The sequence below is a fragment of the Trifolium pratense genome, linkage group LG5 (genome assembly GCF_020283565.1).
Source record: "Trifolium pratense cultivar HEN17-A07 linkage group LG5, ARS_RC_1.1, whole genome shotgun sequence".
Taxonomy (NCBI): Eukaryota; Viridiplantae; Streptophyta; class Magnoliopsida; order Fabales; family Fabaceae; genus Trifolium; species Trifolium pratense.
Genome location: NC_060063.1, coordinates 6,926,452 through 6,940,016, shown reverse-complemented (window position 1 = coordinate 6,940,016; position 13,565 = coordinate 6,926,452).

Below are 13,565 nucleotides of genomic sequence, written 5' to 3'. Positions count from 1 at the left end.
GTCCTTTTTATAAGAAACACTTTGGAATTTTTATTTGGTCCTTTTTATAAGAAACACTTTGACACAATTCCATTTGTACCCTTATTAAATACAATCAAATAATTCATTATAATGCTAGTGCATTAATTAGAGAAGTCTATTTTCCATGCTAGTCAAAGGTTAGTTTTGGAATATAACATAAAATGTTAGAATCATTAATGAGAAAATTTAGCTTCCTTGGTCTGTGTGATTTTGTCAAAGTGTTTCTTATAATAAGGACCGGAGGGAGTATTTTAATTATTTTTCAAATTCAATATTTGAATTCAAATCATTTACTTTATATACAACTATAATTTCTAGTTTGAAAGATTATTCAAAGAATTATTTTGTAAGATCATTAAATAGGTCAACATATTTAATATTTCGTCAAAAAACAAATTTATCTTGATATAGGATAGTAGTTTTCAATAAATGACAAAAATGTTCAAACTTTTATAATCTACTAGTATAATTTAATTTTGCGTCTGCCATGAAGTCAACAACATGCACAGACGCCACTTTCCTAGAGTCATGCAACTGTAAAAGGAAAAAATGCAGAATAAAGCAAACAAACGTGTACTTATGCAAGTAAATCAAGAAAAATGGGACTTAAGCAATATAAAGCCCTAGTGGGGAAATGTTAAAGCACACAAGCTAGGAGACAACCAAATTCAAGTACACGACTCTAAGGCCAAAACGCCACGTAGGGCCAAAAGTATGGGAAAAAAAAAACAGCAACAAGCTCAACTCGGGACCAGTTTCCCATTCTTCACAGCCTGGCCTGGATGAACCTCCTCCCGGGATATTTGGATCCCTTTGACATGCTCCACCTGAAGGACAGCAGACTCGAACATTTCAGTGCCAACATTCACAGAGTCGTTAAGGCTCTTGGTAAGTTCCTTCTTCAGGGAGTGACACGTGTGCCGGAGCCCCTTAATCTCCGAATCCTTAGCAAAGAGGGCAACATCCTTGTCAACGGAATCCTTCTTTAGGGAAGTAATCAGAGAACTCTTCTCTGTTAAATCCCGCTGCATTGCACTTAAAGCACGCTCAACAACTCCCAACTTGATCTTAAGATCACAGGGCTTCCCATGCTCTTTGATGGTAGACTCAAATCTGTTGACACGAACCAACAACTCATCCTTCTCATTCTTTAGCACCTTAAGGTTCTCCTTCAGGTCATTTTCCCGACCAAGGGCATCATGCAGGACATCTTGGCTGGCACCGACCTCTTTCTTAAGGCGCTCAACCTCTGCCTTAAGGGATTCCTTCTCTTGGTACAACACAACATTGGTGGAGACGCCAGAACTCACCATGAAACCTCCCATGGCAACCACCCTAAGGACGTGCGGAAGAGACTCGACCATCAACTTTCGCTGCTCAACATTACTCATCTGATCCAACTTCTCCAGATCAGAGGGGTTGAAGAAAGAGTGAAGCTCCTCCACGGTCTTGGGAGAGTGATCACTCAATAGAAGAGGAGGCTGCGGTGCCCCAATTGTTGGCCCAGAGCCCATGACAACAACTTGGCGCGAACTACAAACATTCAAACCCTCATTTCCACCCTTACTATCAGAATCAACCTTAGTTCTCTTGGAAGGAGGCTTTTGGGGTTGATTGCCATCGTGGCCTAGATCGCCAGTAATCCTCTTCCCCAAAGGGGCTTCAGAAACACCTTGATTGTTGGCAGCCATCACCAAACCCTTTACCTCCATAGTAGAATGAACCACCCCGACATCCACGTCATCGTTGCCGAAAGGGTTTTTTGCAAGGTCCACCATAGGGACGTTGGAGATGTCAGACCCTGCCTCACCAACATTTAGAGTCGTGGCGAGGGCATCACGACGAGCTTTTATTTGAGCAAAGGATGTTGTTTTGTCTACAAAATAAATAAAGCATATTTAGGAAAGATGACACAAAAAGCATCATCTAGAAGAGCCTTGCGACCCTCCTTACTATGCTCATAGACAACTAGTAAGGCATTAATATATTTGGGAGTAAGCTTCCAAGAAGGAAGCATATTGAGTTGGATCCGGAGCTCTTGCAACATGTATTGGGGCTTGGCCCAGTCCGGAACAAAATCTCACAGTTTGAGAAAATTTTCTTTCTAGTATTAACAAAATACACAAAAATATTATAGGGCGGGCACACTTTTCTTCTTGCATTGAAAAATTAACTTCAAACACCCCAAAAAAACATGAAAACAAAATCAATATTCATAAATAAACCAAATCCATAAAACAAGAAATTGAAATCACATAAACAACATAACGAGTGTGAAAACGTACCTTGAGAATACGACGAGGTGGAAGAAGTAGAGAGAACAGGTTGAGGAAAAGAGGATAAGTTAGGTAAAAAAGGTTTACCAATAGTAGGGTTTTGTTGTTGAGAGAAGTGATTAAACGCAAGCATAGCAGCGTCGTTTTGAGATAGCTTAATGGTTCGCAATTGTGCAGTGGAAGTAAACGGGATGGAATTAACGATAACGGTTGTTGAGAAACGAGAGTTATGTTGTGGTCCTTCTCTTATGGTTTCATATTCTGGTAAATTCCATGATTTTTGTTGACAAAGTTCTTGCAATTTCTTTTTGTACATTGTTAATGTTGATGGTGATGAAGTTGAAATTGCAATTGAAGTATTGTTTTTGAGAATGAGGTCTGAGTGGTTTCAAAGTTAATTTATTTATAGTGATGAATGTGAGAGTTGGTGGAGAGAGGTAACGTTTTCTTTTTCACTAAAATTGACTTTGGTCAAAATGCATTTATTTTTTTGATAGTGTGGTCAAAATACATTAAAAACTATTATTAAAAAAAATAATTAAAAATAATTTCAAAATCATGTTTTATTTATTTATTTAACTTGAAGGCGGGAATCAATTAACATAAGAGAATAATATAAGAGAATAGTGGAGAATAATGTTTATTTTAACATAAGAAAAAAAACTATAATTCAGGTTTTTCTTTAGAAAGACTAGTGTATTTTATTCTATTTTAATTATTTTTCAAATTCAATATTTGAATTCAAATCATTTACTTAATATGGTCCTATAATGTCTAGTTTGAAAGATTATTCAAAGTTTTATATTGTGAGAAGATTAAATAGGTCAACATATTTAATATCTCTTTAAAAAATATATTTATCTTAATATAGTATAATAATTTAAAAATAAAAATCAAGCGAGAATAGTGAATATTTTAACATAAGTGAGGTTGTAAAAAAAAATAAATAAGTGAGAGAAAAATTATAATTCATTTTTTTATTAAGAAAGAGTAGTGTATTTATTCTATTTTAATTATTTTGCAAATTCAATATTTGAATTCAAATCATTTACTTTAATATAGTCCTATAATGTCTAGTGTAAAAGATTATTCAAAGATTTATAATGCAAGAAGATTAAATAGGTCAACATATTTAATATCTCGTCAAAAAACATATTTATCATAATATAATACTCCTTCCGTTCCTATATATAAGAGAAAATTTATTTTTTAGATTCATTAAGAATCTAGTGTATCTGATCCATAGTATGGTCTAGATACATTAGATTCTTAATGAATCTAAAAATTAAATTTTCTCTTATATATAGCATGGGAGGGAGTAGCAGTTTAAAAAATAAAAAACTTTAGAAATATTACATTTTTAAATTGATTTCCTCAATTTTTTTATTTTATCTTTTTAATTTTTTTTTAAAATTTTTGTTTATATAACTCAATCTCATTTATATATATATATATATATATATATATATATATATATATATATATATATATATTTCCAAAATAATTACATATGAGTGAAAGGCAAAAGCGCAACAAGCTGCGCCGCTAACCCTTTTTGGATGGCAAAACCAATCATTTTGAAAACTACATCCATAGACCTAGGAGAGACAATATTGTTATGCATGATCCTTTGAACTCTTTTTAAAAGATCAGCAGCATCTGGTGCTAGGAAACCAAAAGAACACTTTTTCCTCAATTAAAATGATTTTTGCAATAATGGATAAAAAAGTACAAATTTTTATAATTTATACCTTCGTAAGCCGTTATAGATGCAATAACAAAGAAAATCTCTCGAGCTACCACATGCATTAGATATGTCTAGGGCGACATAGCATGAAGTTGAAACATTAGATTATATTAGGATATGTGTACATTATGTGATAATTGGTATGTGACATATTTTGCTAAGTGTGATAATTGTTATGTGACACTTATGTTTGAAATTGTTGATAATTGTCTATGTATGTTAGACTTGCTTTATGTGTTGATTGTCCGATGATTATAAATGTAATTGGCTTCAATCTTTTGTATACTGTGATTGGTATGATGATGATGATGATGATGTATATTATGATTTATGAATATGTATGATTTGTGATGAAGTGTTTAAGTATCGTTTACTTACACTTGTATATTTTTTTAGTATGTTATCTAACTCTCCTTTTTGTGTATTTGATTGGTTTGGGACCAGATTTCACAGATTATATGTTTATCGATGTTGGGTCGTCGGCGAAGCTCAGCTCTGATTGTGACACGAGAATAAGGGGTTTTATATGTATATAGAGTCTCCTTGTCTAGGTTGTTTTGTATAATCAATAAATACACTATTTAATTCAATGATTTGTATAAACAAGCATTTTTACTAATTAACTATACATTAGTATTATTATGATTGAAGAATGTAATACTCGAACCGATATTCTATAAACTAAATTGTGATTTTTCGTTGCGCATTTTGAAAAAGATTTTAATAAAGGTAGAATCACTACAATAATGGGTTTGAGTGTTACAATCTTGACCAACTCAATTAAGATATTAGTGTTTGTCCTATCAGACAACAAAGATCCATAAAGTCGGGGCGTAGGAAGAATATCATGTTCTCGAGTCACATTAAATCAATCAAAATTTTATAGATTAATAGTTCATTTGAATTTTGAACTAGGATTAGGTTTGTGATTGGTTTTCAGGTTACTATAGCTAGCATCATGGAACTGATGAAAAGTGTTGTTGTGAGAAGGGTCATTCCTTATGATAACAGTTGTCTATTTAATGCAGTTGGGTAAGAGCATCTCCAATAAGGGTATCTAAGAGAGTTTCATTGACTAATGATACGGTACCTTTTTTTTTATCATTGGAGTTCCATGATTTGACACATAAGATATCGAAATTGATGATACTGGTACCTTAAATAAGGTACCGTATCATCAATTTAATGTTATTATTAGCTTCCATATATGTCAAAATATTACCGTTTGCATTCAATGACCAAATTTTCATTTTTCTTTTTTTATTATAGAAAAGTTTTATTTCTTTGTTGCCTTTCATTTCATAAGTTTTCATTCAATTTATTTTCTTCAAAGGAGAGCACATATTCGTGAAAAGGAGAGCACATATTCGTGAAAACACAAATCATCGACAACTCCAAGCAGATCTCGTGAAACACATTTGGGAGTGTTTCGGGCAAGAGAATAATCAAAATTAATTATTATATTTTTCATTATATATTTCCGGTCATATTTATGCATTTTTCACCATTTTTCTTTATTTATTGTCAATGTATTTCTCATTATATTTAATTATTAAATTATTTATCTATGTATTTATTAAATTAAAAAAAATATTTAGACAAAATAAAAAATAAATATAGAAGGGACCGCTTGTTATTAATGTATGATACTCAAAAAGTGGTATCACCATTAGAGCAAAATATGTATGAGTTGCATAAATATTACATGGCATTATAAGGACCAATTGTTATTAATATATGATACCCAAAATGATATCACCATTAGAGATGGTCTAAGTAGTACTTTTTTCTTTATAGCATCACCAACTCGGTACAATACAAATGATTTTGTAATAAGACCAAACTTATGTACAGTTTCATATACACAGTTTTTACTGTGCTAGATACATGGGAGGAAGTTATTTTTATTTAAAAACAATTTTCTTTTTTTTTTTTAATTAAAAAATATAAATAACTACCTTTTTGTGAGAGAAACAGGAAAAACTACATCTAAGAAAATGCATATAAGTTTTGTCCTTTGTAATATTCTTTTCTCAATTTTGTTGTGGTTGCTCAACTCATATGTGTTATGAATCGGGACCAAACCTTTTCTGAAAAATAATGAATCGGGACCACCAGAGCTGCTGAGTTGAGATAGGTTATTTTTCTTTTGGTCTTTTATCTTTATTTTATGTTTTAAGTTGGTCCTCTATATTTTAAAAGTTTTAATTTGGTCTCTTATATTACTGATTCAAAATTAAGTTTGTCATTTTTATTAAATTTTGAGTTAACTTCGTATAAAACTTTCACGTGACACCCTCCTTGTCCACACATGCAAATTTGTTATCAACATGGACGATTCAAATCGAAATTTTACTAAAATGACTAAATTGAAACTTTTTAAACTTAAAAGAATTAAATTGAAATCTAAAATAATAAGGAATGAAATATATAATTAAGCATTTTCTTTTTCTTTTTGTATGTATTCTATTTTCTATGAATATGGCAACTGGTTTTCATGAATGCATGCCAGATAAGCATTCACATTTAATTTGAAATGTATGGGCTAAACTTAGTAATAGTGATTCAAATTGATGTCAAGGTTATAGTGATTCAATTTATTGACTCATTGAGCAGTTTCTAAAAAAGCATGATTTAATTTTTGTCCATAACATGGATTATATATCTTGGCCTAATAAGGAAATGTTCCCTATGAATTTGTATGCCAAATAAGGATGTATTTAATAGGAAATTTTAACATTTTTTGCAAATTTACCTAAGAGTTTTTCCGGGAATGTATTTGCGGATTTTGTTGATTTTACTTCGAAAAATTCGCAGAAAATGTTCTTGAGGATCCCAAAATTTGCATGAAATTACCCATAAAGGTCTTAGCTGGAACTAGAATCCTTGAGAAAATCCGCAAAAAAATAAGTAGATTTATAGTAGTGTGTTCTTTTATTTGTTATGTACACGAATTAAGTAACACCTGGTCACAAAGGTTTAGTCTTTTTATTGGATCACACAAACATAGTTATAAAAAAATAGTAATAATTAATAATATTTATTTTTTAAATAATTAAATAATATATATATAAAAGTGACCATATACTTATTTTTCTAACTATCCTCCAATATTTTAATGTTCTACCGTAAAAATAGCTCTTGCATAATATTTTCAACACAATCCCCCCTCCTTTTTCTCTCCAAAAAAACAATACGCCTGACTCTTATTTTCTATCTCCATACTTTCCTCAGAACCGAACAAGATATTGCATTAGATAAAACTCCACCAAGGGATTGATCCAGATGTAAAAACAGAAATCTTGGATGCAGGAGGTGTTTCGGTATAGAAAAATTGATTTTGAAAAATAGGCAAAGACGAAATTACTGGCCGAGTCGTGATTCGATACATTCTCTTTAAGAGGTTTCAGGACACTACCCAAAATGTGCAAGGTAGACTATCAACCATGAAGTTCCCAAGATCAGTTGATTGAATATTGTAATCTACTGCACTGTAGAAAACGGCCAGAAAACACCTTAGATAGTTCTACGAACCAGTCTAATATTGATATACGAATATCAATTCGAAGTGGCAAAAATATTCATGAGTGTCCTAACCAATGTGAGACTCAACATGAATTTTTTTCAAATTCACACACTCTAGTTCTTCACTTGTGTTTATTTCTATACCAAATCCTTCATACAAGTTGCTAACTTGTTCCAATAGGAGATATTGGCGTTCAAATTCTGTTAGTGAGCTCTTAGAGGGTGATAAATATAAACATCTTCGTAAGTGTGCAAGTGTTCTTTGAGGCTTAAAATCTTCCCCTACCTTCGATTAGGACACTATATCCTAACAAAAAAAAGTTCATCAAAAATAAAAATATCACGATAGACGACTTTGCATTATTGCATTGAGAAATAACATGATAAATACACTCAACATTAATAGCATTATATAATGAAGGCATTGGCACAAAAATGACAAAATATTGGAAAATAGAAAGAAAAATCTGTTGGGTGGAAAATGGTCCCTTGCTCACAATAGCATACTAAACACATCATTGTGTGATTACTTGGATTCTACTTTCTTACCATGTGGGTGTAGATCTATCAATTATTAATAATCCAAGATAGGTAAATTATTTTTCTATAAATGTAACAATTATGGAATTTTTTTATAGTAATGCCTTGTATCATACAAAGTACTAACACAAACACGACATTTATGCCAGTAATAATTTAAGAAAACTAATGTAATTTAATGCAACATGTGTCAATGTCATGTATGTTTCAAAGATGAACACACTCTGACAGGAGAAATACCAATGATCTGAAGTGTGGGTGGTACATATTTGTAATTCACAAGTACTTGAGTGGTCTGCACACAAACATTGGTGATCCTGAAGGAATGGACATCCTAGTCCAAGTAGCGAGCTTGTCCTTTTTTCCTCAATAGAAAACCTTCTCTCAAAGCAATCTAATAGCACGTCTCATATTTGTAAAAAGAATAGATACGTCGTTAATATGATAAATACATGGAGAAGAGGTCGTTTTCTCTTTGTACAAATCAAAGCTTTTGCAAAACTCTGAATCGCTGCGATCAAAAGTGTTGAAGATACAAAATGCGGCCAATTCTGATAGGAGATCTTATCGTCGCCGTTTACGTCGAAGCCGGAGAAGAAAATGGAGAATCCTAAATCTGTGACAACAAAAAACCCAGTCTTCATTCTTTCTCTTTTTTTTTTTTTCTTTTTTTTTATTAATCCTTATTTTATTTTTTAAGTATATTTTTTATTTATCAAAATAACAAAACGTATTTAAGAAATTCAAAAATATAAAGAATACTCCCTCCTAGAGGTGTAATTGGATCGGTTTTGAGTGAATCCAATGTCCGAATCAATGAACCATCGAATGGTTCGGTTTGGTTTTTAGTGTTTTTCAAAAATGAATCCGAACCAAACTCGTCGGTTTGGTTCGGATACTTTGATCAGTTTTATATCGCATTTTTTCCGATATATTTCCATGCTATTATTTTTTTCTTGATATACAACAAATACAAAATACATATATTTTTCCATAAATTTATCAATACATAAAACAACCATATTAAAATCAAATCCAAAATACAATTTTCATAAGTTCATCAAATACATAATACAACCATTGATTAAGTTTATAATAGTTCATCAAATATAAAATACAACCATATTAAAATAAAGTTAATAAGTTCATCAAACATAAAATGCATAATACAACCATAAGTTCTTCAAATATAACCGTAATACAAACATAAAATGCATAATACAACCATAAGTTTGGAGAGATGAGAGCGGAGAAGCTTGAGCATGTGATTTTTTTGGCTGTGAAGATGAGAGTGATACTGTGTTTTTGCATTAGGGTTGTTAAGTTTCTAAGTTAGGGTTTTGTTAGAAGAAGTGAAGTGAGTGAGCAGATTATTCTTTAATTAGGATTGAAAATTTCTTTTTTAATAGATGTGTGGGTTGAGCTGCACTAAAAATTAACTTAATAATATATATATATATAGGTTAGGTTTGTCCAATGGATCTTAAAACTGGAACCGAGAACCGAACCAAACCACATCGGTTTTCAATTGATTCGGTTCTGTTTTTAATCCGAATCATAAAAATTGGTTTTTTTCGATTTGGATTGGTTTGAATCGTCGGTTCAATTGGATTTTTCTGATCCGCTTACACTCCTACTCCCCTTGTTCCTATATATAAAGAAAATGTTTGTTTTTTAGATTCATTGTAAAATTAATTAATGTATCTAGACAATATTATAGTCTAGATACATCAATTCTACAATGTATCTAAAAAGTCAACATTTTCTTATACTACATAGGACTAGAGGGAATAGTTGACATGGTTGTCAAGTCATCATGGTGGACATGTCATGTCATTTAATGACGTGACATGTCATTTAAATTGTAGTTTTTTCTAAACTACTCGTTCATAATTTACAAGTTTTTACTCGTCAACCAATAATAATAAGTAATATGCATGTGAAATAAAAGTAGTATTCATCTTAAATTGAAGGTCAAAAATAAGTGGAGACTATATATGTCTTAAATTTTGAAATTAGAGGACCAAAATTGTAGAAAATAAAGTAGAAAGATGATAGAGGTTTAAAATCTTATACTTTGATGTTGCAAGTTATATCCTGCCCAGTGAGTTTAAAATACTTTTAAGATTTAACTGAATAATTGTATCAATCGTATAATATTCAGATTCAGCTAGGAGTGAGAATTGGATAATCCTTCATCATTCTACTCTCCGGAATTCATCCTTATATATATCTTCTACATTAATTCATATTTGATTTAGAAATTTCATCAATCATGTAATTTAGTATATTATTCATTTATCATCCTTGAAATTTAGTCTTTTGAAATATACAAATTAAAGGTGTGTAACACACCGTGTGTTGATAAAATCAATATTAAACAAAATGTTGATTAACACACGAGTATGGGTTGACATCGATAAAAAGTGTGTTGAGAAATTATGATATGATTGGTGAAGAACTTCAAGAAGAAAAAAGAAATTACAATTAGACTGATTTAACTTTGACCTACACTTAATCCACTGGCAAATAGGAGATACCAATTTGCTTGCTTGATAAAGGGGCACTGAAAACAATTTTAAGATAAAGATCTCATTAATATAGACAGAAGGGGTGGACAGGACCCGCCAACCCGCCCAAAAACCGACAAATCGTAAAAACCCGATTGTAAACGGGTGGGTCGGTTTGGTCAACGGGTATAAATTGAGTCAAAATCGGTTTTGCACAGTTTACATCGGTCGGGTTTGGAATTTAATTATAGATCCATGGGTACCTGCACCCGACCAAAAATCCATACTTAATATATCATTATTAATATTGAATACTGCCACTTGGGGTTGGTCGAGTGGTGTTGGCTTGGACCATTGGAGTATGCTCTTCTCAAGGTCTCAGGTTCGATTCCCACTACCGCAAAAAAAACTCTGACTTTAAATGGGGCCCCGCAAGTGGGCGGTGAGATTGGTCCCCTTGGATTAGTCGGTCATAAGGCCGGATACCAAATTTTCAAAAAAAATATTGAATACTGCCACTATTGTCATTTTTTTGGGATAATAAATGCACATTAATAGGATGATTATTGCCTATAGGCTAATAAAGGCTATGAAGCTCACTCATATATTTTTTATAGTACTTTAATTTTTTTTCTTTGATTAATTTATTAAAACGTGTATAGTTATCTAGTAACATTTATTTTTACTTTCAAGCTAGCAACACTATCTCTCATTCATTTCATATTTTTTATTACTTTTTCTTGCTTTCAAATCCATTCTTCATCTAAAAATCCACTTCTCCTTCATAGTCGCCGCCCCCCCACCCCCCCCCAATACCTTAACCTAGTTTTTTTTTCTTCTTGATCTATCAAGGAGGGGTGGTTTTAGGGTCAATTTTTGACCCAAAATCACCCCTCATAATTGTTTTTCCTTTTCTTTTTTATTTAAATAAGTGATCTTCACATTGATCAAATTTTCCTTTTGTGTTTTCTTTTTGTGATTTCGCCGTCTGAGTGCGGCGTTGTGTTGTTCGTCGTCTTGTGCGACGTTTTTGTTGTCCCGTACTGTGCGGTGTTCATTTGATTTCTATTGAAAAGATCGGCTTCAATCAATTACAGATTCAACCAATGATTTGGACTTCAACGCTGCAGATCCGGAGGCATGGATACTTCGGTGACTTTAACTTTATCATAGTATTTGTTGTAGGCATTTTGCCGTTGTATGCTATTAACTCGGATGCTGTGAGTTTTGTTCGCAGATTCATCCTTTATGTTTTTAGCGATGTTGATTATGTGGTTGTATTTGATGTAATCTATCAATTTGAATGAAAGAATATCATTTTATTATTGTAAAAAAAAAAAATCCATTCTTCATCTAACACTCTGCTGCAAGATATAATTCATTAAGATTCATTCTTCATCTTTGAAGCCATGTACTATCACTAATTCGTTAATCTTTGCTTCCCTGATACCTCTCCAATTTTCTTAATCTTTGCATATATCAACACACAAACAAAGAGTAATATTCCTTCTTTCTTGGTGTCTCTCCATTTTCTTTATTATAGTTGATTTTTTAATTGATTTCTCCTTCTTGGTTTTCTTCTTTGGGTTGTTCTTGATTTTTTTTTCTGATCTGAGTTTTTTTTTTGCCGGTTTCATCCTCTTCAACCCGGATGAATCCACCCGCTTAACCCGCAAACCGTTATACCCGAATCCGTTTTAACCGAATCACAAAAATGATTTGATATGAGTTGTGTTTGTCCACCCGTGGATTGGTCCGGGTGGAGTTTTTGGGCCTGTACCGACCCAACCCGGCCCGTTGTCCACCATGGTGAAACTTGCCAAAGTTGAAAAACTAGCCAATATATTCTCCAATTTTTTAATGTTTTATTGGAAAACTATATAGTATATATATATATTTTTTACTGAGCAAGTCTTTTTTCATTGTAGCGGTCAGTCTTTAAGTTAAACAAAGGTATTCGGTTGCAAGTTATGCATTTCCTTATTGGAGGAGGGGTGGTGGATGGCTAGAAAGTAGTCTGGTTGTTTTTGTAATAATTTTTTGTTTGTTTGAATAATTATGATTATTTTTGTTTGGATAATTTTTAAGTTAATAATTATTGTTCTAATGCGCCGATAATTACGTGTGTTAATAGCAATAAAATGTACGACCGAAAAACAAGTTCAACAAGCAAAACATAACTTCCTGATTTTGGAAAAGCCATGTACACTACTTAGGTAGAGAACTAATTGCAGAGTGTCTGCTACTTAAATAACGGATCCATCTGTGATAGAAACAAAAATTGAAACAAAATATGAGGAAATTACATGAAAAATATAATTTTTTTAATTAAAATATTAGACAAAAAAGTACATCAATTTAGAGACTACATCCATACATCAATTTAGAGACTACAATTTGTATGCAATTAAGCTACCAATTGAATGGGCAGTATTATGAGAATTTTTTTTTCTACCCCTACATTTATCTCTTTACCCCCAACATATTTTTAAATATTCTCATTCTACCCTTATATTAAAAATATGTGTGTTTACATATGAGTTAATTAAACACACAAAGAGATAAATGGGCACATGTTTAACATACCAACATATTTAATTTGTGTGTTTAATTTATGTAACTCATCCTTGGTTTGAGGTACATCCAGAATTTTCCATTTAGCCACGGTGTAATTAACATACCAGCACACTTTTGAAAAGTGTTTCGGTAAAATATGTTAAAGAGATAACATGTGCACACTTTTAACATAACAGCACACTTTAATTAACATATCAGCACACTTTTAACATACCAACACACTTTAATATAAGGGTAGAATGAAAATATTTTAAAATATGCTGGGGTAAAGAGATAAATATAGAGATAGAAAAAAAAAGGCTTAATTAATAAAATGGTCCCTTAAAGACATTTTTGGTTTCATATTGGTCCCTTAAAGAAAAAAAGGTC